General features: G+C 43.6%; 1 pseudogene; it reads right to left on the reverse strand.

Annotated features, from left to right (window-relative positions):
- Positions 1-4,055: 4,055 nt before the first annotated feature.
- Positions 4,056-9,843, reverse strand: LOC131701812 (uncharacterized; annotated as a pseudogene).
- Between the last annotated feature and the right edge of the window lie 10,089 nt (positions 9,844-19,932).

The raw sequence follows: 19,932 nt of genomic DNA on the forward strand, positions 1-19,932 counted from the left end.
GATATGCCTGCGTTACTCTTTTTTTTCAAACGATCAATATAGTTTCCAGCTTTGTTGCAACATAAAAAGATTTTCGTTTTGGAGGCATAGTTACACACCACACACTTTTTATTAAGACAAAAGCGTTGACTTCACTGCGGAGGTGGCATCCTGTGTGTACAGACCAAGATGTTGACAGTGTGTGTTTATATTATCTTTTTTAGTTTTTTTTTTTTATTTGGAGTCCAGGGACCAGGTTCGTTATAGCTGAAGGTTCATTATAATGAAGGGCGTTATAGCGAGGGTGTACTGTAGTTAACCACGGTGCAAATGCACCAACTAAAAATGCCATGTAAAATGATTTCAAAATCCAGACTGTAATAAGCACGCTGAAACGAGTCCAAAAACAGAGTATGCTTCTGAAAAACAAAACTAAGGTTCCAATCTAAAACATGCATTTCTTCCAAAAAATGCATAAGTGTAGAGAGATAACAGATTTATTAAAGTTACAAATATAGGCTTTTTTATTATGAAGTGCCAAACAGGCAATATATCAACTTTGAGATATATATATACATCAATTTTTGATATATATGGATTGATAATTGATATATATATATATATATATATATATATATATATATATATATATATATATATATATATATATATATATATACACATCAATGTTTGATATATATATATATATATATATATATATATATATATATATATATATATATGGATTGATATTTGATATATATATATATATATATATATATATATATATATATATATATATATATATATATATATATATATATATATTTAGCTCAAAGAGCCAGCTGCCCAACGTTTCGATATGTTGTACATATCTTTCTCAAGGGAGCCTGTGTTTGAATCCAAACATTGGAGGTATTTATAGGTTTTTGACGGCATGACAACTACTTGTTATTGTTTACATTCAAATTCATGATTTATTCTTACATGATGTAATGGTGTTCTATATATTGTGACATCATTTTTACTTCTATCTTTGAATCTGTATTAATTCCAATTAACACTACTTTGCATAAACTTATATTTTTATTATATCATGCAATGCTGGCTCTGAGGATCAGTCTAGATTTGGCCTCCCCAGTGCATCAGCATGCACAACTTTTGAATGAATTTTGTTTATTTATTTAAATGTTATATATTTATTGAAGTTAATTAGTTCATTCTTTTCTGTTGAGTCCCGCTGGCATAATCGTGTTCAGTCTATTTATCCATTTACTTTCTTTTATTCTTCTATATGTCGCATTGTCTAATTTGAGTTGTTCTAATACTACAAACTTTACATCATTTATGTCATGTCCCTGACTGGTGAAGTGCTGTAATATTGGTTCATTCATTTTTTTATTTCTAATTAATGAAAGGTGGTTCTGAATTCTTTTATATAAAGTAGTTCCAGTCTCTCCAACATATTTGATTTCATCACATTTTTCACAGGCTATTCCATAAACAACATTGCTATTTTTACAGTAGGTATTAGTTTTTAGTGGATATGTGGTGTTCTTATGTTTAATTATATTTTTACGTTTGTCTATGTGTTTACACACTTTACATCTACTAGTGCATATGTTAGTAGAACCTATTTGTCAATTATTCTTTTATGTTTACTGTGAACTAAAATATCACCTAAATTAGCTTCTCTTTTGAATGCTACAACTGGGGCCTTAAGAAATACTTTTTTTTTCTGAATTATGTAGAATCCGCAAGTGTTTCCAAACTATCTTAGAAATATTGGGCAAAAGTTTAGAGTAAGTCATTATTAATGGGACTCTTTTGACCTTTTTATCTCTATTTTTATAATCTAGTAGATCATCTCTTTTTAGTTTATCCACTTTTCTTAACTCTGTCTCTATAATTCTTTCTTTGTATCCTCTTTTTTTAAGATTTGTTTTTAATACATTTCTTTGTTTTACATAGTCACTTTCTTTTGAGCATATTCTTCGTATTCTTATTCCTAGACCCTTTGGGTGTGTATCGGATGTGCAGAGGACATGTGTAAATACTGGTGCATGTCAGTAGGTTTACAGAAGAGGTCAGTCTCAATTGAACCTTCTTCAAGTTTTACTATGGTATATATATATATATATATATATATATATATATATATATATATATATACATCAACATTTGATATATAGATTGGTGTTCGCTATATATGGATTGATGATTGTTGGTATATATATACATCAATGTTTGATATATATGTATTGACTTGGAGCAGGCATATTGTTAGTAAGCTCAGCGGGGTCCTGATACTTACTTTTGTAATACATGTAGCCTAACATTCATTTAACCAAAGCGTTATTAAAATTGTACACACCTGGCATCAGATGGAGAGTATTTACATTCTATTGCGATTGAATATTGACGAACAGAAAATAAATAGCAACTAAGTGGCTGCAAAAAATAATACATACCTAAACAAAGAAAGCAAAGACCGGAGACCATATTAAAGGTATACAAAATAACGCGACTTGGATATAACGCTCCTACAGCATGTCCCCCAATTCTCTATACAAGTGCAATATTTCTACAGTAAATACAGTACCGGTATTCAAAATGAAAACAACTTATCAGTGTAACTTCCGTTTCTGTCTCTCCCTTTTGATACAGTATCTGAACTGAAGAAAAGCTGCGCTGGCACTTTATAACACAGACATCTTATTCAACATTCATTTTATAACTAAATAAATACTAGGTCTGTAACATGGTTATCTTTCCTAATCTATTCACTTTTTTGCTGCGAGAGGAGCTGCAGCTTTCTCCGGGAGTCGAGACGCTTCAGCCCCGCTCCGGCAGCCGAACCCAGGGCGAGCCCATTCCCTCTCCCCCTCTCTCACTCTCCCACTCTCCCAACCCGCTCTCCTTCTTGCATTTTGTTGGTTTGCTTGTCTGTTGCTTCGAAATGAACTCCCCACTGCCGGTTAGCCAGGCTATAGTTTAAAAACTGCTGATTAAAATGATCCTCGAGTGGGAATGTTACCTTTTTTTATTTTTTTGTTTGTTAAAAATATAGCGTTGATACAGAAGCGTCCTAGTGCCAATGAAAAAAATAAAATAAAAAAAAAAATCTCCTAGCTAGGAGAAAAAAAGTCCTACGTAGGACTTTATCTCCTAGCTAGGACTTTTTTTTCTCATAGCTAGGAGATAAAAAGTTCTACGTAGGACTTTAGAAGCTTACAAAACAAACAGTGATCCTAAAGTTGTGGCTGGGTACTTCATGGAAGCTGTAAAGAAACGTCAAGGTTGCCCAGCACGATTAAGAGCAGATAGAGGTACAGAAAACGGACACGTTAAGCAAATGCTTATGTTTATGAAGAGAACGGGAAGTGATTTGTATGTGGACAACTGTTACTTGGAAGGATCCAGCAATTGCAATCAACGAATCGAGCAATGGTGGGGCTTCTTAAGGAAACACAATGCACAATACTGGATGGATTTCTTTGCGATGCTGAAAGATATCGGATGTTTCACTGGCGATTTCCTTGATAAGGCCCTTATTCAGTTCTGCTTTATGGATCTAGTACAGGTAAGCTATATCTTAATAATTCACATATATGTTAATTTAAAAAAAAAAGGTAATTTAATAAAACTAATATTTGCCAGATGTGTTATGCCCTTTTGTAAAACACTAGAAGGGGATTCCCTTTACATGCAATTGTATTTAGCCAGGCCCAACGTGGTTTTCTGGTGCAAAACAGTGATTTGACCCGCTAAATTCAAGCCTTATTAGATAAATACATTCATGTTCTTACAATAATAATCATGCGAATAAGAAGCTAAGTGATTGATATTGTAGCGTTCTGTGCTATGGGGATGAGACAGACTCGGGAGAGACCAGATGAGGTTCCACGTACTTTTATTTTTTTAATTTCTTTAATAACACAACGAAACCATGTTTGGGCCGGGGTTCACGCCAAAATAACAAATAGCTGTCTCTCTCTCTTTTACACCGCAGACTCACCGACAAGCACTCTCTCAGCCGGTACTCTCTCTCTCGTAATCGCTCTCCAGTCAGACATTCACACGCATTCCCCCGCTCGCGGCTTCCCCCCCCTCCTACTTATAGCCTCTGGGGGAACCGCCCACTGCACACACACGCATGCACTCACGCAGACACACACCAACGGCGTGCCCCGTACCCTCACAATACATGGAACCTTAAACAGGACGTAACAAACAAGACAAACACAATGTCCAGGATGCTGCCATCGCCAGGGTTGTTACACAGCCCCCCCCTTAGTCCCTCGTCCCCGAGGGAAGAACAAAGTCTCGAAAACGACCCGGGAGGCGATGCTGTCTTTGCGGGCGGGAGCCCTGCGTGGAGGACGGGCTCCTGTCAGCCACAGGGGACAGGGAAACTGAACCGTCGGGGGAGGAACCCTCAGCCCTGGGGGTGGGGGGACTGTTAGGGCGGGGTGGATCAGGAGGGGGCAGGAGAGGACTGTCAGGAGCTGCTGGGTCGGATGGTGCTGGGTGTTGTCCCAGGTAGGGGGCCAGCCGATCCCGGTGTAGCACTACCTTGCGTCCTCTGTGAGGTAGCTGCACCCGGTAGGCCACGTCCCCGATCCTCTCCAGGACATGGCAAGGACCAAGCCAGTGGCTGTCCAATTTGGGGCAACGGCCCCGCTGTCTCTTGGGGCTGAAGACCCACACGAGCTCCCCGGCGGTGAAGTGGCGCCCCCGTACTCGGAGGTCATAGTTCCGCTTCTGCCGTACCCCAGCAGCCTGCAACTGGTCCCTGGCGAAGCTGTGGGCTGATTCCAGTCGGTCCTGTAGTCTCCTGGCATACTCAGGGCCCGGGGGTACACTGGGGGCATCTGGGGGACGACCAAAAGCTAGCTCCGCAGGAGTGCGCAGCTCACGCCCCAGCATGAGCAGGGCAGGGGTGCAGGCGGTGGAATCCTGGACAGCAGAGCGGCAGGCCAACAGCACGACAGGCAGGTGGGTGTCCCAGTCCCGCTGGTGGGTGGCGGTGGTGACAGCCAGCTGTACGGCCAGCGTGCGGTTGAACCTCTCCACCAGTCCGTCGCTCTGAGGGTGCAGAGGGGTGGTCCGCGTCTTCTTGATGCCCAGGCGCCGGCACATCCCGGCAAAGACCCGGGACTCAAAGTTGCGCCCTTGGTCGGAATGCAACTCTTGAGGGACCCCGAACCGGCTGAAGAACCCCTCCAGCAGTGCTTCAGCGACTGTCTCTGCCTCCTGGTCTGGCAAAGCGTACGCCTCTGGCCACTTAGTGAAGTAATCGAGGGCCACCAGAACGAACCGGTTCCCCCTCTCTGAGCGTGGAAAGGGGCCTAGTACGTCCATGGCAACCCTCTCCATAGGCCCCCCGACCTGGTACTGCTGGAGTGGGGCGTGCGACCGGCCCTGGGGTCCTTTCCGGGCAGTGCAGATGTCACAGCGTCGGCAGTGGTCCTCCACGTCTCGCCTGCACTGCCCCCAGTAGAACGACTGGCGGAGCCGCCTCAGGGTCTTCGTCACTCCAAAATGACCAGTGCCTGGGGTCCCATGATGGGCCTCTAGCACCTCCTGGCGCATCGCCCCCGGGACAACCACCTGCCACCTCACCTCCCCCGTGGCGGGCACCTTCCACTGCCGCTGAAGGACTCTGTCACGCAAGGCCAACCCGCTCCACTGAGCCCACAGCCCCCGAGTGGCGGTGGAAAAAGGGGCCACCTCCTCCCAGGGAGGCCTTCGCTGCTCCTCTAGCCAATGTAGTATGGGGCGGAGGTCCGGGTCTCGGTCCTGATGGGCTCTCCAATCCACCCTCTCAGCCGATACTGCCACCCGGCATTGCTCTTCCCCCCGGCGGGACAGCTCTGCTTCCCTCTCCTCCTTTCTGCTGCAATGGGCGCATCCCTCCCGGGCACAGGGACGACGGGACAGCGCGTCCGCATTGGCGTGCTTCTCACCAGCCCGGTGTTGGATCCGGTACTGAAACGCCTGGAGCTGCTCGATCCAACGGGCGACCTGTCCCTCCGGCTCCCGGAACGTCAGGAGCCACTGCAGGGCAGCGTGGTCTGCGAATGGTGAAGGGGAGCCCGCAGAGATAGTGGCGGAAGTGGCGGACCCCCTCCACCACCGCAAGCAGCTCCCGTCGGGTGACGCAATACCAGCGCTCTGCCTTGCTGAGCGACCGGCTAAAATACGCCACCACATGCTCCCCTTCTGGACCCGGCTGGGATAAGACAGCCCCGATCCCCTCGTTGCTTGCATCCGTGTCCAGCAGGAAGGGAGAACGGACATCCGGGGGAGCCAGCACCGGGGACTGGCACAGCGCATGTTGCAGGGAGGCGAACGCCTCCTGGCACGCCGGGGTCCACTCAAAGGGCTCGTCTTTCCTCAGGAGGCGGTGCAGGGGGGCAGCGATGGTGGCAAAGCCCTGCACAAACCTGCGGTAGTAGGACGCAAGCCCTAGGAAGCTTCTAACCTGCCGGGGGTTGACGGGAATAGGCCAGTCCCTCACTGTGGTGACCTTGTCCACCTCTGTCTGGATCCCCTCTGCTCCCACTCGGTGCCCGAGGAACGAGACCTCCTGGCGCATCAGCTGGCACTTTTCAGAGTGCAGTTTTAGCCCCGCTTTCCTCACTCGCCGGAGCACCTCATGCAGGGAGGCCAGGGCGTCCTGGAAGGTCCCTCCGTGGACTAGCAGGTCATCCAGGTAGACCAGGCACTCCGAGGGGGGTACTCCGGCCAGCACCTTTTCCATGAGCCGCTCGAACGTTGCGGGGGCGTTGCAAAGTCCGAACGGCATCACAGTAAACTGCCACAGACCCCGTCCAGTGGAGAAGGCAGTCTTCGGCCGTGCAGAGGGATCCAGCGCAACCTGCCAGTAGCCGCTGCGGAGGTCCAGCGAAGAGAACCATCTAGAGCCGGCCACCAAGTCCAGGGACTCATCGATGCGGGGAAGGGGGTAGGAGTCCTTCTCCGTCACATCGTTCACTCGCCGGTAATCGACACAGAAGCGCCACTTGCCGTCCTTCTTCCGCACCATGACTACCGGCGAGGTCCAGGGGCTGTCGGACGGCTCAATGATCCCCGCTGCCTTCATCTCCTCCAGCACCTGCTCTGTGGCTTCCTGGAGGGCGAGTGGTTGGCGGCGAGGGCGCTGCTTAATGGGGCGGGCGGCTCCCGTCTCGATCTGGTGCTGCACCAGGTGTGTCCGCTCCACGTCATCCGAGGCGGTAGCGAAACTGTGGCGATACTCATACACCAGTTCCCACAGCTGGCGACGCTCTTCTGTGCAAAGCCCTTCGCAGCTCCTGAGCCAAACTGCATGCACTGCGCTGAGAGCTGGGTCTTCAGGGGAGACTGGTGGCGGAGGGGAGATTGCTGGGGACGCTGAATTACTCCTGACAGTAGGGCGTGGCATGGCGGTATCCTCCCGCAGCCCTTGGGTAGCGGTTGGCGGCGCCGGGCAGGGTGGCGGGGCTGCCTGGGGGAGAGCTGCATTCCCCTGGGCCACGCTAGAACTGCAGGAGGGCGGCTGTACATGCTGGCAAGCATTGCGGCCTGAGGGTGGGCGTGTTGGCTGGCGAGCGTTGCGGCCTGAGAGTGGCCATGTTGGCTGGCGAGCGCTGGCACCTGAAGGCGGCTGTGCAAGCAGTAGCTCCTTCCGGAGTGGGGGCCGTCGAGACGCTGTATTGTCCCTGATGAGACTGGCGCATGATGGAGCCCGGGGGTGTGCTGAGGTCTCCCGTCTCATGGCGGCGGTCCGTTGTGTCCTCGGCAGATCCCGAAACTGTCGTGCGAAGGGGTCCCGACTCCGACCCAGCGGTCCAAGGGGTGAGGCTAAAGCTAAAGCCGGGCTCCCCTGTATGTGCAGTGTCCCGGTCCGGAGGTTTAGCTGTCCGCCTGTGTAGCGCAGGAAGTCCAGGCCCAGTATGCAGGGGTCCTGTACAGCTGCTACCCAGACAGGGTGGTGTACTGTCCGTCCAGCCACTTCAATAGCAAGGTTGCCCTTTCCTTGCATGGGGGCTAGCTCTCCAGTCACAGTGCGCAACTGCACGGTGGTGGGCTCCAGCCGGACCCCTGCAGGGAGCACATCGGGGCGGATGAGAGTCACCGTGGAGCCAGTGTCCACGAGAGCAGTGCACGGGACCCCCTCAATGCGGACGGGGACATGGCAGAAGTCCCCGGCAGTGGTCCTTCCTACCGCTATAGCTGGCTGGCACTGTCTGTGGTCGGCTGTTTCCGTGAGGGGTGACGCCCTGCTCTGTCGGCTACACGGGTTAGTACTGGTGGCGGCCGCTGCAGCTGGGTGGTCCGCGATTAATGGGACTGGACTGGGGGCACGCGTCGTCCCGTCTATGCGGGCCCCTTGGCGTTTCCCTGCGGTTGCTGTGTCAGGTGTGGTGGTGGTGCAGCAGCTGCTGCTGGGCAGTGGCGCCGTAGGTGGCCAGGCTGTCCACAGCCCCAGCACAGCTGTGGGGGGGTTTCAGGAGTCCGAGCTGGCTGGGTGATCGCCGCCCTGATGAGGGTGGTAAGCTCCGGGGGCCAGGTGGGGTCAATGGTGCGGTACGGGGCCTCCTCTTCTTCTGCTTGGGCCATGCGAGCTCTAGGTGGTGTGTGGTCAGGCCGCCTCTTCTGCTGACCACTCTCGCTCCCAGGGGCATGGTCCCGCTCCCCCTCCTCGAGCACCGCCTCGACTCGTTCGGCGTGAGCCACGGCAAGCTCTAGGGAGGTTGGGGCAGCAAACCGGACCTGCTGACGTAGAGCGGTCGGGGTCAGTCCGCGAACAAAGGCCTCGACAGCCAGGTCCTCCTGGGTGGCTGGCGGGAACATTGGGTACCCCCTCCGGGCCAGGTACCGGACATCAGCAGCCAGTACGCCCAGTTTCTCTCCGGGAGCTCTAGTGCGGTTGGCCAGCTGCAGGCGCAACCCGACTGCGGGCTCCACTCTCCCAAAACGGCGTTCGAGAGCTGCGGTTAACACCTCGTATTGGGCCACCTCGTCTGGGCCCAAGTCCAGCAGAACCTGCAGCGCTTCTCCCTCTAATGCAGCCGCCAACTGTCCTGCTTTCTCCGTCGGCCCCCAGTCATTAGTGAGCGCTGCCATCCTGAATTTGACGTGGTACGCCTCCCACGGCGATCTACCGTCATATCGGCCTGCTTTCACTGGCTGCCGGCTCGCCCCTGGCAACATGTTCCCCCCACACCGCATATTCTCTCTCCCGTGATCGGCACGGGGCCCATATCGGGGCTTAACATCACGCTCTCTTGTCAGACACACGCTCAGTTCAGCAACCAATGTCCCATAGCTACTACAGCCATTTAGATCGACGGTGGTTAAACAATGTAAAGCCTCTTCTAAACAAGCAATTAAATTACTGGCTTTCTCTCTGTCTGTCCAGTTGTTTACCATTGCCATCATTTCAAACTGCTTTACAAAGTCTCGCCAATCGGCCTTACCGTTGTACTGCAAACGGCTGTAATAAACTCCCTTGTTGACATTCTGCTGCAGGGCGGGCGTGTCCGATGGTGACGCTGCCTCCTCCTTGACGCGCACTTGCGCTCCTCCTATCTCTGTGGCTGATGAGGTCCTTGCGGCGGCCAAAGAATCTCCTTCTCCCTCGATGACGATGGCGCAGTGCCCCTCAGCCTGCGGAGCAGTCTGTCTGTCTCCCAGCTCCGCCATCTTGATTCCTCTTTCCTCTTTCGCCCAAGGGTTCTTGCTCCTCCCTCGCTCCATGTTCTCTCCTCCCCATGCAGCGCCCATTCTCGGGTAGCTCCTGACCCTCAGCTCAGCGACCAGCTCCTCCAGTCTGGCTCGCAGCTCGTCTTCTCTCATCTCTCTCGCGTCCGCCATCTTCTCCCTCTTGCTTCTGTTTCACCCCTCGTGACAGGCGCTGTACAAATCCCACTTCTGAAACACCAATGTAGCGTTCTGTGCTATGGGGATGAGACAGACTCGGGAGAGACCAGATGAGGTTCCACGTACTTTTATTTTTTTAATTTCTTTAATAACACAACGAAACCATGTTTGGGCCGGGGTTCACGCCAAAATAACAAATAGCTGTCTCTCTCTCTTTTACACCGCAGACTCACCGACAAGCACTCTCTCAGCCGGTACTCTCTCTCTCGTAATCGCTCTCCAGTCAGACATTCACACGCATTCCCCCGCTCGCGGCTTCCCCCCCCCCCTACTTATAGCCTCTGGGGGAACCGCCCACTGCACACACACGCATTCACTCACGCAGACACACACCAACGGCGTGCCCCGTACCCTCACAATACATGGAACCTTAAACAGGACGTAACAAACAAGACAAACACAATGTCCAGGATGCTGCCATCGCCAGGGTCGTTACAATATATATATGGAAAGGTTGCCCTGTTTTACCCCATAAAACCACCATGGGCCAGGCTAAATTAAATAGCCCCAACGTTTTAACACTGTTAGGCCTACGTTACAAATGTAAACCCAGAGTGCGTTGTGGGATTGAATGGGGGGGGGGGGAGGTGCTGTTTTTATAAACTCATAGTTTAATGTAGAAATTATATGAGTCAGGATGAGGCTGACACTCAGGTACAGGGTGATTTATTTTCTTGTCTAATCGAACATTAGGGACCTTCACAGGTTAAAAAGTATCTCGGAAGATAGTGCTGCTCCGTTACTAGGGTCTCCTTTTCTCTTAACAACCGGGTCCCCCTAAGGCAGGGGTGTCAAACTCCAGTCCTCGAGGGCTGCAGGGTCTTCTGGTTTTCATTCCAACTTAAGAGCTCAATTAACATAATTGATCTAATTATTTGCCGAATTTGACATTTAATATTTTTCAAGGTCTTTTACAGTTGATGGTTTTAAAAATTAGACCAATTAAGTAATTGAGAGCTCGGGTGGAATGAAAGCCAGAAGACACTGCGGCCCTCCAGGAACTGAGTTTGACACCCCTGCTCTAAGGCAACCCCACTAGTCCAAACGACACATTATTCTAAAACGGTACAGCACTCCAAATAATAACTACCATATAAACATTTAATTGTTATAATAGTAAAAGATGCAAAACAGAATTGACGTATGTAAAAAATGTAGTATTAATGGGTGCATTATGTAAACTGCTAAGTTAAAGTTTCTTTTTATTTTTTATAAATTAAAAACGAGTTCTAAAAAGCATACTGTTCTGTGAGATTGTGGGTTTTTTTCTGAAAAAAATCGCAGATGTTGCCGACCGACAGTTTATTATAGGTAAGTTAGGTATACATATAGGCAGATATGTACATAGGTAGCTATACATATACAGTATATACAGATCGATAGCCTATTTATTTGCCGAGATCTAAGTTACTGTTTTAAACACAACTCCCGCAAATGTCCCAGATTTTGCTTGTGCATATTGACCACTATAACCTGGAGACATTCTTACACTAAATATCATAGTAACATAACAATTTCGCAATTCATTGGTCAAAATATCTGTATGGCTACTAAATCTCATTGAAACTCAACAGGAAACCTGGTTCAGCTTTTTATTATTATTCTTATTGTTTATTTTGTATTTTTAAGGCTATCAATACTAATTAACATGTTTGTGCTTCAGGCGGAGTTGGATGCAACTGTGAATCTGTGGAACAGCCATCGCATAAGACCATCGAAGAACCACAATGTACCAAGCGGACGACCAGTCATAATGTATACAAGTAAAGAACTGTATGGAGCACAAGACTATTTATGCAGTGTTACAGATGTTGAGGTAAATGCTTGTTTGGAGGAGTGTACTCCTAAAGGACCCTTCACCTGCGATGAGACAGTATTTGAATTGTGTTCTTTGTTGATGGAAGAAGAAGATCGGCAGAAGCCACATTGTGCAGAGGAAGCTGCTCTGTTGTATCATTTTCTTTTGGAGAAAATTCTTGAGGGATTATCTTGAATGCATTTTATTTAATGCCCATGCATGGAACATCATTGCTGCTACACATCATGGGACTGGGCTGTATTTCAAAATGAATATTTCAAAATGAACTGGAGAATGACCCATTACTTAAACAACTACATTCAAAACAAACTAAAATCCATTTAACAATAATGTTTTTAATAACCTATTGTAACAGCCATCTCTAAGACAAAATTAGAGCTTTTATATTTCAAAATTATTACAGTTGTTCTACGTTTCAGGCAGTAATAAACAAAAAAAATGTACTCTCAATGAATTGTCATATGTATACAATTCAGTTGTACGCCCGATACATCACATGTCAGTGCTAAATGTAAAATATTAAACTGCTCACCCTGTTCAGTATATGGAAAGTAAATTAAAAAGCAACTGCAAAGCATCAGCTTGTTGTGGATAAACCAGGATACCAAAAGCAGTGGACACACTGCAAAATAAAATTTACAGTATTGAAAGGCACCTTTGCTAACAACCTCCAATTATTGCGAAACACATGTAAAATAATTTTCTAACAGACCGACATGTTTAACAAGTTGACATGTTGAATCACTTTCAACAAAAAGCGTATACAGCATGTTACCTATATGTTACCATTATGCTGAAACAGTGAAAACTTTCATGCTTCGATAAGCAATTTAAAATCTCTATTAAACAGAAACTTAAAGAAAGGATAAAGGATGCCATAATTTTCTGTTTCCCTGGCTTCATAAGTTACAATATAAATTATTCTCTCACAATGTTCTGAACAAAATGAAATAATTTCAAAAACAATATCAAAATTAACCTAGGTTGTGATTAAAGCCAGCATAATGATTCCTTAAACAATTAAAGGGGAAAACTTTTTTCTGTGTGTGTTACATCTTTCCATATGTTGCTACAGATGTTTTTATATTTGTTGACATCCTGACCAATGTTTTACACAATTAAATTGCAGTCTACGGTGGACTGTTTCCAAGATGGCTTCACATGTAGCTTTCAGAAGAACTTCACAAATACATTTCCCACCATCCCCATGATATAAATGTGAGCAGGAGGATGCTGGGAAATGTAGTTCTGAAGTTCTTCTGAAAGTTACATGCGAAGCCATCTTGGAAATAGCACAGTGGACTGCAATGTAATAGTGTAAACAAGTGGTCAGGATGTGAAAAATACACCTTAAACAGTTGTAGCAACTTATGGGAACATGTAACACATAAAAACAACTTCAGTTCCCCTTCATACATTTTCTGTAGTTGACTCAGGCAAAATCCATTACCCAAATATTGCTCTCTAATACTTTGTCAAATTTACTTCTGAATTCCATGAAGCTGTCGTACTGGTTTGCGAGCTGCAACAAACACCCACAGGTGTGTCCAATTGGCCTTCGTTCAAAGTCTGTCATTGGTACCAACTCTACTGCGATTTTGTCAACGTTCAGTAAATCGCAGCCAGTGCAGTAGCGAAGGAAGAGGCGTAACTTTCGGTTATCCAACTCTTTCACATGCCTTTTTAGAAATTTGCACACCTCGTTCCCATGCTCGTTGACAAAGTCAGGTAACAGTAACATGCGGATAACCTTTGTTAGATGGAATTAGCTTAGCGTAAATGTTATCCAGCTTCTCATTTGCAAACAAAGTTCTTGCAGAATGTCCCTCCAGCAATCGGAAACAAATGTTGGTGTCTGGATTATTTCCTTGCCTGCGATTTCTAGCAGGACTGCTAGAAGATTACTCTCCTTGATCCTGGACCGGCAGTCGTGTGTGTTCAGAGCTTCAATCACATCCTCATAGTCGACACTGGAAAAGTCTACAAGGGCACTTTGAAAGATTTCTTTATCCTGAACGGCAATGAAAGCATAGAAGTCATCAAGTAGTTGCTCATTGGAAATCGCAAGTTCTGGGAAAAGGCAGTGATGAATAAATGTTTTTGATAGCTTTATTGGCCAGTACCCCATGGTTGTCCAGCTAAAAGCAAGCACTCTGCCTATGGCTTTCCATTCTTCTCTGCCTAAGTCATGACAGAGACATGGAACCTTTACACCTCTCCCAACAGTGCATTTGCTATAGAAATCCTCCCAGAATTCTGTCAGTGTATCTTTTAATACACCCCCCAAATCATGTGCTTTTTCAATGTCACCATTTGGCAAAATGTGACCAATGTTTATTTGTTTGTTTAAGATGGTGGGATCCATGAAATTACTGCAAATCTCAGTGAAAGCCACTGGGCCGCGATGAATGATCATTTCAAATGCTGTGACAGGAATGGTATCTTCCAATACACTGCTTGTGCTGTTAGAAGTCATCCCAAAATTGAACTGAATTCAGAATCACTTAGGACATCTAGCGTAACATCGCCAACTACGAAACTACCAACTACATCAAATGCACTGCTAAGGATATCACTCTCTGTCGACTCTGAGGGTTTGTGATACTCAGTTGAAACTCTGCATGCAGCACCATCATCACTCTGTGAAACTTTTGAAATCAGCGTGCTTTCAGTGGTACAAACAACACTATCATCGCTGTGTGCTGATGTTGAAGCCACTGGGTTTCCACTACCAGTGGATGCTCCAATATTTTGGCATTTTGTCCCCTGGCTGTCATCAGGCATGCATTCTGAATCGCTATCACAAGTAACTGTATGTAAGTAAAATGTCACCATGCAGGTTTTAAACATTTCATAACAATCTGCAACAGTGATGTTGTCCGGGAGAGTTATTTCTTTAAAATCGAGAATGTCGAATTTGAATTCACTGATATGACCCTTTGTGACAGTTCTTTTCCAAGCACAAGTAATTCTTTTTTTTTAGCAGACCGCACTATATCAATCTTACGGGTTCCACCTCCCTGACGTTTTCTGACTTGTTTTTTGTTATGGATCCATCCAAACTCAACTCGTCGAGTATGTTTTCGCTCTAATTTACCCATAGCATTGCATTCAAATCATTCATCTGTACTGGTAGATGCTTCATTTTCTGAAACTCTGTCAGATCTGTTGTCAGTTCTGGCTAGTTTGCTCTTTAAGACTTCAAAAAGCTGTGTACGTCTGGTGCTTTTCTTCTTAAAAGACTGTCGAGATGAAGCACAGAAATTCCTCAGTGCAACTCTGTCACCTAACTTTTCAATGTATTTAGCCAGTGTTGGATCATCAATTCCCAGGACAGTTTCTTCATCAACCTTCAAGAACAACAAAGGCACAAATATTAAAACCAATATATAACCGAATAATCATTCATAAAAGGTCATACATATTAATATTAGAATATACAGCTGCCTCCAGTATTATTCACACCCTTCATAGACTAGAATAAATTTAAGTCTACATTCAGTATTTGTTGTTTAAATGAATGAAAATATTAATATTTTCAGACATTCAGTATTGGACTTCGCAAAAATATATTTGTCTAACATTTGTATATTATTTCAAAAACTGAAGGTTCAAAATTATTCACATCCCTAAACAAATGTTTTTGCAATATATAACGATGTGAGTCTGACAATGTTTTGTCAAATAAGGAATAGGAATATACATGGCAAATAAAATAATTTGACAATGAAGGTTTAAAATTAAGGTTACAAGGTCAATTATTATTTTCCTTTCATTTGATTTTAATACATTCATGAAAACACTTTTTTCTAATGAAACTCAACAACTTCCTTGAAACTGGGTGTATTTCTTATTAGTTAGGCCTATTTTCATCTTTTATAAAAAATAACAAAGGTCTCTCAATAATCATTACAATCAAATGGCATTAAACTATAGACAATACCTTATCTTCTCTCAGTTTGTCCAGGACAGACTCTGGCACTTCACGTGAACGTAAAAATGATATGATTTTGTTACTCATTGTATTTCATTACACTGTGAAATAAATTGAAAAATAATATTTAGCTTTCAAATAATGGATTTTTTGTTTAAAAACCTGTTTTGTGTTTGTCTTTTTATTTGGCCATCATGCCCTTTTGTTTTATTGTTTAATTTTCACTGCACTTTCTGACTCTTGAGTCTCCATACCCTGGCTAGCCTGTCACAGTCAGCTTTTTTTTTTTTACTTTGTCTTGTATAATTAAAAGTGTCGAAATACTATAGAAAGCCACTCCAACAATTAACATATTTTATTTTGCATACTTTTATTTTGAAAATACTTTTTTAAAACAGACTTTCCTTGTATGGATCATCCAGTAAACTAACAATATAACCACTCACATAAAACACCTTAAGTAAATTAAAAGTTAGTTTTACCATTAAGCGTTCTTTAAACTGTGCAGGGGGTTGCAGAAAGCAGTGCAACACATTGAAGTGCACTAGTTAAGGGAAAATGCATCCTTAAGTGTTCCCCTTAAACTTAAGGTGTTTTATGCAACCAGACTAAATGAGAGGCAATTTAGTAGCATCGCAAACCCTATTATCCTATGCAGGCCATCTATCCTACTGATATAATCTAGTGGACACTCGCACGGTAATAGAATCCAATGCAGGACACTCACTGTGTAGCAATAGAATCCTACAAGGTGTACAATGTAATGCTACCGACCCATACAGGACACGGTGTCCAATATAAATGCTATGCAGGACACTCACGGTGTACAATATAAATGCTATGCAGGACACTCACGGTGTACAATATAAATGTAGGACACTCACGGCAGTGTTCCAGCAGAGTACAGTTTCTGCACGCATATATTAACAATCACGTAATACCACGCCAAATAATTATAGATATACGTAATTATTAATAATATTCATAACTGCAACAATGGCAACAATAATAGGCCTAATATACACAATTGAATACCGCTAGTTTAACAATAAAATGATTAGCCATAATAAATGGAAATGAGCTAAACACCACTTTCATTATCTCAAATATGAACCGATTTAGTATTTTGGACACCACAGGCCACTCACGGCAGCGTCCACTCCCAGGCAGTACGTTTACATGACAAAGTGTTTTCCGAAAACGAATGTTTTCTGAAAACTGAAATCAGAAAACGGATTTTCTTAAAACGTCACTTTTCTGTGTTTCCATGATTAACGATAAAAAGTCTAATTAGAATTCAGCTGTATAAATGGATTGAAGTTTTCGGAAAACGCAGGATATTTTCGCATGCAAAGTACTGTAGTACCCAAAATACGATTTGAACAGACCGGACATTTTCTCTGCGATAGAAGGATACCAATTAAATCCAATACCAAGTGCTTTATCGAAGTGTCAGGTCTTAAATTCAAAGATTACTATCCTATACCTCTTTTCAGATTCCCCACAATGTGCAATCAGCCTTTCCAACAGCTCATCCTGTTCTATATTACAAGTTTCTTTTGCAGACATTATTTTAAATTATCACGTAATTTTAAAGCCGGAAAACATGTTCTGCTTCAGTATGGGCTATTAAAAAAATACATACGGACAAATATTACTTTATCCCTAACTTATTATTATTATTATTATTATTATTATTATTATTATTATTATTATTATTATTATTATTTTATTTCTTAGCAGACGACCTTATCCAGGGAGACTTACAGTCGCAAACAAAATACATTTCAGAATCACAGTACAAGTATTAATACAATTAAGAGCAAGATAAAATACAATGACTTCGGTTCTAGCAAGTACAAGTATATGACAAAATACGATTCAACGGAGCAAATGGATCCATGCAGACTGACTACATATTGTTATTTTCTCTGTTTTCTAAAACCACGTGCAGGAATGAAGGTCAGAGTTTGCACTTGTGCAGTACGCTATCGGAATAAGTTTTCCAAAAAGTGTGTTTACATGATATACATTTGGTTCGTTTTCGGAATTGAATCGGGAATTTCTAGGTGCTGTTTTCCGAAAACTGACCTAAGTAATATTCCGATACATTTTCCGAAAACTGTTTTCAAGACTTTTGATATCGGAATTAGTTGTTCTAACTCCAACTGGAGGAGGGCTCGAAAACTGCTGGTGATCTGCATGTTAGTAGGCCTAATATTGCCGATAAACCACCAACTGGGTAAGCGACTTTTGGCTGGAGTCCGATTGTAATTATATCACGTAAAATCACAAAATATTTTTCTGAACCAATCCAACCCTCTAAAGGATTAAGCGGCTATGATAACAGATGGTTTGATTTTTATGAACCAATTTAAAACTTTAAATTAAAATTAATTACAGTAGTAAATAAAACAATGCAACACAACGGTTTTCTTAAGAAAAAGGTTTTCGCATTTTTTTTTTTTACAACAGCCTCATAATTTAGGATTGAATTAACGTCGGCCTCCACATTGATGTTTGCATACGCTATTTGTTATCAAGCTTTTTTTTTTTTAAATTGTCTGACATTAAGTTTTTAAATGAGAAACATTAACTACTTACCGATAAATGCAGCGCAAGACATGTCTTCCTCCATTGGCATTGGTATTTCGAATGGTGCATCTGGGTACGATGTTTAAAGTCCTAGCTAGGAGAAAAAAAGTCCTACGCAGGACTTTTTATCTCCTAGCTGTGAGAAAAAAAAGTCCTAGCTAGGAGATAAAAAGTCCTACATAGGACTTTTTTTCTCCTAGCTAGGAGTTTTTTTTTTCATTGGCACTAGGACGCTTCCGTACGTTGATTACATTGTGCTTTATGCATGGTTAATTCACGGAAAGTTACATTTTTGATTCACTATATGCGTATTATAGAGAGGGGGTTATTTTATTTTAGTCAGATGTGTGTTGTTATGTGTCCCGCGGCGTAAAGGTAAGGAGTTACTAAAACATTTACCGGTTGAGGTCCTGGGGGTTGCCACTTTTTCTTGTAATGACGATTGAGCATGATGACGAAATGCAGTAACCCCGCCCACAGCCTGCTTCGGCCCCGAGCCAGATTCAGATATGTTGCAGGGCTGGAGTTTCACGGCTTGGTTCCGGCTCCTCTCTGGTATTTGCTAATGTAAACACACCCGTACCGTCAGGGCGTTGAGCCCTCACGGTACGGGTGTGCTAGTGTGAACGGGGCATTAAATACCCATTTGGTATGGGCAGTGCATGAAGAGCAATAAGAAATGCAGCTGAAGTACAATATGCAGATGATCTTCAAGACATCTGGATGTGCATTCTAAACAGTTCAAAACAAAGTGAGCCTGTGCAGCATCACAAATGCATCTGTCTAATTCAAGTAAATACTCTCTTAGATCTGCATTTGACATTTTAGGAGCAATAACCAATTAAAGTATAATCTTAAACAGAGTTTTGGTAGTTGGGATCAGTATACATAATTTTAATTACAATAACCATTAACCCTGATGCAGAAAAGGTTTCCTGTCTATGCTCTCGACAATATAAGGACACTTTTTTGTCCTTTTTTTTTTTTTTTGACGCTATGCAGCCGTTCACAAATACTGTACGCAACACTCCTATTATTCATTACAGATTAAGAGGTACAGATTAAGAGGTAGAGTCGAAAACCCCTTAATAGTCCAACGGAAAGTCTAATTCAAAATAATATACCAATATATATTCATTATTTATTATTTTTTCAATTAAAAAATATACAATTTTAATAACGCTTTGGTTAAATGACTGTTAGGCTACATGTGTTACAAAAGTAAGTATCAGAACCCCGCTGATCTTATTAACAATGTGCCTGTTCCAAGTCAATCCATATATATCAAACATTGATCAATATATACCAAAAATCATCAGTCCATATATAGCGAACATCAATCCATATACAGTATATCAAACATTAATCCATATATATATATATATATATATATATATATATATATATCAGCTATCAATCCATATATAACGAACATTGATGTATATATATATATATAAACTATCAATCCATATATATCACACATTGATGTATATATATCTCAAAGTTGATATATTGTCTGTTTGGCACCCCATATTTTATTGAACTCAAATTTTATCGTTGAACACTTGAGCTGAGACAATGTATAATGCTATGTGGGGATATTTAATCAGGCAGTCAAAAAAGTTTTATCTAAATGCTTACATGTTAAAATATTTAGTGCAAAAGTCTCTTCATG

This window comes from Acipenser ruthenus, chromosome 27 (assembly GCF_902713425.1).
Source record: "Acipenser ruthenus chromosome 27, fAciRut3.2 maternal haplotype, whole genome shotgun sequence".
NCBI lineage: Eukaryota > Metazoa > Chordata > Actinopteri > Acipenseriformes > Acipenseridae > Acipenser > Acipenser ruthenus.